This window comes from Vespula pensylvanica, chromosome 11, assembly GCF_014466175.1.
Source record: "Vespula pensylvanica isolate Volc-1 chromosome 11, ASM1446617v1, whole genome shotgun sequence".
Classification (NCBI taxonomy): Eukaryota; Metazoa; Arthropoda; class Insecta; order Hymenoptera; family Vespidae; genus Vespula; species Vespula pensylvanica.
Genome location: NC_057695.1, coordinates 5,788,962 through 5,796,669, shown reverse-complemented (window position 1 = coordinate 5,796,669; position 7,708 = coordinate 5,788,962).

Genomic DNA, 7,708 nt, shown 5'->3' with positions numbered 1-7,708 from the left:
AAAAAAAAAAATGTGATCTCTATGTCGAGTTATCGTTTAGAACGTTCGACGAATTTTTTAAACAATTCGTTGTAATTGTTCGTTCTTTCTCTCTCTCTCTCTCTCTCTCTCTCTCTTTCTCTCTTTTTCTTTCTCTTTCTATTTTATCTTTCTTTCGACGTAAGTTTCGTAAGCATGACGTCTGTAGTTATCGAAACTACGTAATATACAATCAAAAAGGATGATTAGAAAGAAAAAAAACGAAAAAGAGTGATAAAAGAAAGAAATTGCAATCAATGAAAGCGACTACTTCGAGTAATGAGAGAGAAAGAGAGAGAGAAAGAGAAAGAGAGAAGAGAGAGAGAGAGAGAGAGAGAGAGAGAGAGAGAAATGTGTGTATGTGTGATTCGTGACGATAAAACGTAAACAACGATGATACGATACGAAAAGTTTTCTAATCACATTCCTTTCTCCATTTTGTTTTCATTCGTACGTGGAATCGATTGTTTAACATTTTCGAGATACGGTCACGAACATACTGTAGCTTTTTTTTTTTTTCTTTTTTTTTTTTTAAATCTTTATTTCTTTTTATATTTGATTAACAACATTTTTGTCATTCTTATTTAATTCTCTATAATCTAATTTTCTATTGTTTTTAAAATAACAAAATAATGTATTGTAAAATTAATGATATAACTATACAAATTGAAATACGAACGATATTGTTCGCTTAATACAAGTACTATTTAATTTTGAATATATACGGTCATATATATATTTTAATAATATTTTGTATTATTCATAGTTTAATATTGAACTTTTTAATAGGAACTAATTTCTTTGTGAATTAATTTACCGACGAAAAGTCAATTGAATGAAAATTAAAAATTGAAATATAAATTCATTAATTTTGTGACGAAGGATTAATTGTTCGGAGATAATAATTTAAAAGATGAATGAATTAATGTCCTGGCAAACAAAATTAATTGTGAGTGGAAAAATATACATATCAATGTGTATTTGTTGACTTGAAAGTTATATGAAATTATAGGGAATTAAATAAAATAGCAAAAGTCAATGTTGAATTTTACAAAAGTTAAATTATAAAATCGAACGAAAAATAATCAATTAAAAATTAGATAATTTTCTTATTCTTCGATATTTTTTCTTTTTTATTTTTTGTAGACAAATGCAATCAATCGATTTTTGACAATTTATCTTTTTTTGATTTCTCTCAATAAAGAAACCACTCGGAGACAACATTTTTGAACATTTTGATTATCAAAACAATGTGAAAAAATTGACTCAATTCTTTTTTAATATCTTCTTTTCTTTTTTTTTTTTTTTTCTCATAAACGAATCAATGTTCCTTTATAAATGTCTCTTAGTTCATTTGTTTGTTCAATGAAATGACATAGTAATCACGAAATGTGAATTATGTAGAAGACGTATCTACTTCGACTCGTGTTTAATATAATTGTGCTGAGTAACCACAACTAGTAGTGACACCTTCTAATCAACCATACTCTCTTTGGCTTATATTAAATCAAAGGAAACACCTTGAGAGAACTTGCTTGTCGTTTCATCTTTGATCCACCTTTGTCTCCCTCTTTCTCTCTCCCTCTCTCTCTTTATCTTTTGCCAAAAGTTACTTTCCGATATCTTTTAGATCCTACATTTTGTATAAATAAATATGAAACACGTTTAATTAGGAAATTATTGATAATTCAAAATAGTTCATTTTCTAATCGGATATAAAAAATGATATTCATTTAAGTAACTATTTTGTCACGTCATTATTTTATTTAAAGCTACAAATGATAATTTGTTTATATCCTCATTAATGATTTTATGTTTGAATTCATTCACTTGTAATTCTTTAAATTTAACAATTAATTCCCTAATATAACACTTGTATTCTTCGAATTAGGTTGAAATTGTTTTCAAGTAGCAATAATTGAACAATTGTTTTGCTATTGAAGTTAATTTCAATAATATTCACATACGATTTCTTGAAATAATAGTATAACTTTCGGCACATACTTCATTAATTTTTTTTTACGAAGAACAGACAGCTTTTATAATAAATTTTCTTCTCTCTCTCTCTCTCTCTTTCTCTCTCTCTCTCTCTTTTTCCTCTTGCATTATTTAACTCTTTTACATATTCTCGGTAATACGATTTTCCTTTGGAGTAAGAAACAACATCGTGCTTTTCATTGAATCACTTTTGCGAGATTCGAGTTATAGTGGTTCTCTCTTATAAAACATTACTATAATCTGTATTATTAACTCGCTTCTCCAAGTATATACAATTTTCGAAAACACCAGGAAAATTCTAATTACGATAATTAAATTTTACAAGAGTTCCTTCTTCCACTCTTCTACGTGTTCCTTATATAAACGTAAAATAACGAGAAGTTGATTAATTTGTCATGACAAAAGAATCATCTTGTGTGTATGTTTATATGATGTATATATGTATGTGTATGTGTGTATGTATGCGTATGTATATAAAATGTAAAGTAAATTACGTTACATATATATATATATATTTATTTATTTATACATATATATATATATATATGTGTGTGTGTGTGTGTATAAAACAATTTTTTCTTCTCTTTTTTCTTCCTCGTAAGAAAAATTAATTTAATTTTTGATAATCTTGCGACCCTTTCCTTTTTATTTTTTTTCATCAATCTCATATATAGCAAAATTTATCACATAGATATTTAATATATTACTATCTATGTGAAGAATTTTAATTATTTATTTAAATATAAATATAATAATAATAATAATTATTATTATTATTGTTGTTGTTGATAAAATGGACTATACGATGATGTTTAATAAATATTAATTTGATTAATTGGAATGATTGAACGAATGATTATAAAAAATTTCTAACTACGTAAGATAGATCGCGAAAGAAAATTTTTGTTGCTCCGTATGAAACACATTGAAGTTTATTCACAAATTGATTCTTTTTTCATTTCTTGTAAATTTATTTACTCGAAATTATTTTTAAAAAATTCTAATTTAATCGATTACGATTTATAAAAAGAAATGAATAAATGATTATGATAATTGACTTTTGATTTGCTGATTTGCAATTGATTATTTTTTTATTTCGGAAAATAATTCTTCGTGGATTAGAGGAATGTTAGAGCAAAAAGAATAGAAAATAGAAAACAATAAAATAAAAGAATAGAAGCATAAAGAATCGACTTTGAGTTTACCGTCTCAGTAATTTTATCGTACTTTTAATCGCATTAAATCCGTCAAACCCCAAGGGTATTACGTATGACGCATGTAGCATATACGATCATAGCTTGTAAACACTCATTTTGTGCAAGAGAGAAAAATAGAAGAAGAAAGAAATAAAGAAAGAAAGAAGGAGAGAGAAGGAGAGAAAGAACGTCGAGGTTTTTCGTGATTTTTATCGCATATATAATGAGTACGGTAAATAACGCCAAAAGTAGCTCTTAAAAATTGTATAAAGAAAGAGAGAGAGAGAGAGAGAAAGAGAAAGAAAATGGAAACAAAAAAATATCCGGAATTTGTCGTCTATAAAACAACATTGTAGCTGAATATGGCATTTAAACGAATTAGGTGAACAAAAAAATGAGATAGAACAGTATCTACATTTAAGCAAATAAACAATTAAGAGAGCGTTAACGAAGACGATAAAGAAAATATGAGAATAAAAATGAATGGACGAATGTAAAAAATGAATCAATGAGATTACTCTGTCTTTCTGTATATGTATGTATGTATGTATGTATATATGTACGTATGCATGTATGTATATATGTATATATGTACGTATGTTCGTATGTATATACATATGTATAAATGTATGTATGAGAAAGATCAAATAAGAGGGACTTATTATGTAAAGTTGATAAAAACGATAAAGAAAAAAGAAAAAAGAAGAAGAAAAAGAAAACTTAAAAAAATAAGCAAAGATCAGAAAAATTGTTAATGAATAAATGTTAGAGACTATCGTAGAATACGTTATCCTGCTTCCAAGAGAATTAAGAGGTAAATTTGTAATACATTATTCGTCGAAGCACGATCCGAGAAGTGTTATAATAAAAATTATCTTGCTCCCTCGTTCCCGAGCGAATATCTCATCTTTCTTTTCTTTTTGTTTTCTTTCTTTTTCGCTTTTTCCTCTTATTATTTTTCTCTCGCATGACAGATAATAGATTTCAGAAACTTACACGCAATATCAGAAATAATAAGAATATTATTAATAAAAGTACAGTACGTTTTATTTATTATATATATATATATATATATATACACATGAATCAACTAATTATCAATCAACGTGTTTAAATACATATGTATATTATATACAATATTATTTTTATAAATAATACTATGTACATATATATATATATTATTTAATTAATAATCTAATAAAAAAATAACTAAAATTTTTCAACATATATATCATTAACATATTCAATTATTAATTAAATAATATATAAACATATATATATATATATACATACGCATTTAAACATTACATTTATTATTCTTTTCATTCATATATATATATATATATATATATATATTTTTTTTTTAATTTAAAATGCAAAAAGGTGAATAATGTTGGAACGTCAACACTGATACGTGATTGGATATACGATGAACGTCTTCTATCCATCTCAAAAGCCTCGTGTTTAACGTTAACTTAATTCAAAGATGATAAGATTGCAGAGAGAGAGACAGAGAGTATAGTTGTTATCAGCTCGACCTCTTTCAACGAAGACCAACAGGAAAATAAGCTCTGATCGATGACTACTCTTCGTTGTCGTATCTCTCTGTTTCTTTCTATCTATCTATGTCTCTCTCTCTCTCTCTCTCTCTCTCTCTCTCTCTCTCTCTCTCTCTCTCTCAATTTCTCATTTTCATTCCCAGGTTACTTTCCTTTTCAACGTAGACAAGTTATCAGCCCTTCATTTATTCCTGAGACTTCATGTAGCGAAGCTTCTTTCTCATCCATGACAAATTAGAAGGATTAAGTAAGTATAGAACCGAAGATATTGTAATAAACAAGAAAATCAAAAAAATTTGTCTTTGGGGTTAATATTTATTTTATCTCTTTCTTTTTATTCATTTCTTTCTTTCTTCTATCTTTCTTCTTCTTTTTTTCTTTTTTTTTTTTTGTTATATAATTTACGCGAGACTTTATTTCTCTTCTTTTCTTTTCCTTTCTTTTTTTCTTACTTTTTGATCGTAACGTAAATTATAACATTTAATTTCTTAACATTTTCAAACTCCTTTGATTGAGATTTAAATAGATATTTTTATATATGAATTTTATTACAAAAATTATACAAGTTTCTGGACTTTCGTTTCTTCATCCAACATTTTTTAATAATATTTATATAAAATATATATATATATATAAATTTTTTATATCAACTACGTGGGATTCCCTTCTTTATCTCTTTTTGTTCTTTTTATCGTTTTGTAAAATACGATAAAAAAATACACACACACACATATATATTGTTAACACGTCCACTTATTACGTTCCACTTCATAACCTACACCATTATTATTATTATTATTATTATATATTATTATCATCATTTTCATCATCATCATCTTTGTCATTATTCTCATTATTATTATAATATATATTACATATATATATATATATATATATATATATATTCTAAAATTATATCCTGTACAATCATACACGTAAACACAAATCCAGGATAACTATATATTACACTGTGACCTATCCCATATGTTCTATTATTTCTGTCTCCGCAACAAGATCTATAATTGGTCGAAATCCTTTTATCCTCCACCTAGCTTTTCGCATTTCATTTTCTTGAATCTTCGAAACGAGTTGAAAAGAAAGAACAATTTTCAACTATAACTTATATTTCTTATTTCAACGTCCGCCTAAAAATATATTCCTGATACTATAAAAATTATTTCTCCAATCTTACAACGTCTCGACACTAACACACATTGTGATGAAATAAACAGTAATCTTATCTCGACTATTAAAGATTTTCTACAATATATTTTTTCAATGTAAAATCTCCCTATCCTTATCGAGAGATAAATCCCAAGACGTAAAATTCACGCTCTATTTCGTTTTAATATTTCAACAAATATTTCGATTATTTATATCCTTTTTATATGTTGTATAAATATATATATATATATACATAATTTTTTTTCTTCACTTTTATAAAAATTACGTGAGATTCTATGTTCCTTTTTCTATTTCCTATTCGATCGTAACGCGTTAAGTTCTTCTATCCGTATCTTCTGAAAAATTTTAAAACAAACAAGATACTGTTTGTTTAATATATTCGTAATAACATTTTATTATACAGTAATAATAAGGAAAAAGAGAAAAACACATGTTAGGTATAAAAAAATGTGAATAGATAACAAATAAATTATATTCTTTCTAATAAGTAGGTAAGTATATCTAATTTTAACGTTCTCCTTTTTTTTTTTTTTTTATCATATATTAATCTAACTTTTTCATTGTCATTGTCTCAACAAATACAAATAGTTTGATTTCTTTAAAAAAAAATAAAAGAAAAAGAAAAAAGAAAAGAAATTATTCTTATTGATAACATTATCACGATAAATTGTACGACTCAGAAAGAATTTCTTAGTATCGTCTTTATCGTTTACTATCGATTATAATTCTCGATCAAGGAGAAAGAAAGCATACGAAGAATTATTATTTGAGATAATCGATATTTATAAGCCGATGGAAAATGTGAACGTTTAATCTCTATTTCTTATAAACTATTATATCATTGTTTCAATGTTATAAAAATGATTCCTTCGTATTAACGATAATAGATTAAACAGTTAAAAGTTGACGAAAGGAAAATGAAAAAAAAGAGATAGAAAGAAAAGAAAGATAAAAATGATCTTCATACCGTTTCGATATAAAAATTAAGCTACCAATCGATTCGCATGTTATCTATATATTTCTATACCTTTATTAAACTGAGAATACATGTTTCATATTATCGTGTCATGGTCCAATAGGTAAAATATGTCGACATACGTATAATCGATATATGAATGTATCTACAAAAATCTACAATGAATCGTACATAATGAACGTACGAAAAAATCATTGTAATAATTTTTTTCTAAAAGCGAAATTATTGTTATTGTTGATGTTATTGTTGACGAAATAACCTTGTAGTGTTAGTTTCACATCGTTTGACATGATGATAATTCGAAGAAAATAGAATTTTAGTTTAGTATAAAATTCTTATAATTTTTTCACGTTGAATAACATATTGGTTTAATTGAATAGTTAATTGAATAGTTAACATATGTATGTATAAGTGCGTACGTATGTGTGTGTATAAATCAAATGCATAATTCGTTATGGTTTTTATTGCATTATTATTTGCACATTCCACGACTAAGTAATAATTAATCAAATGTATCAATGATAGTCGGAAAAAATAAGATGAATACATTTTGTATCATTTTTTAAAAATTTGATTTGATTCGCATAATACACATACATATATAATAAAATATAAATAAATAAATATATATATATATACATACATATATATGTATGTCTGTATGTGTATATATATATATAATGTATATAGATCAAATATGTCGTTCGACACTATTTTCATTTATTATTTTCACGTTCCACATTTCTCCTTTCATTCAATAATATGCGTACATATAT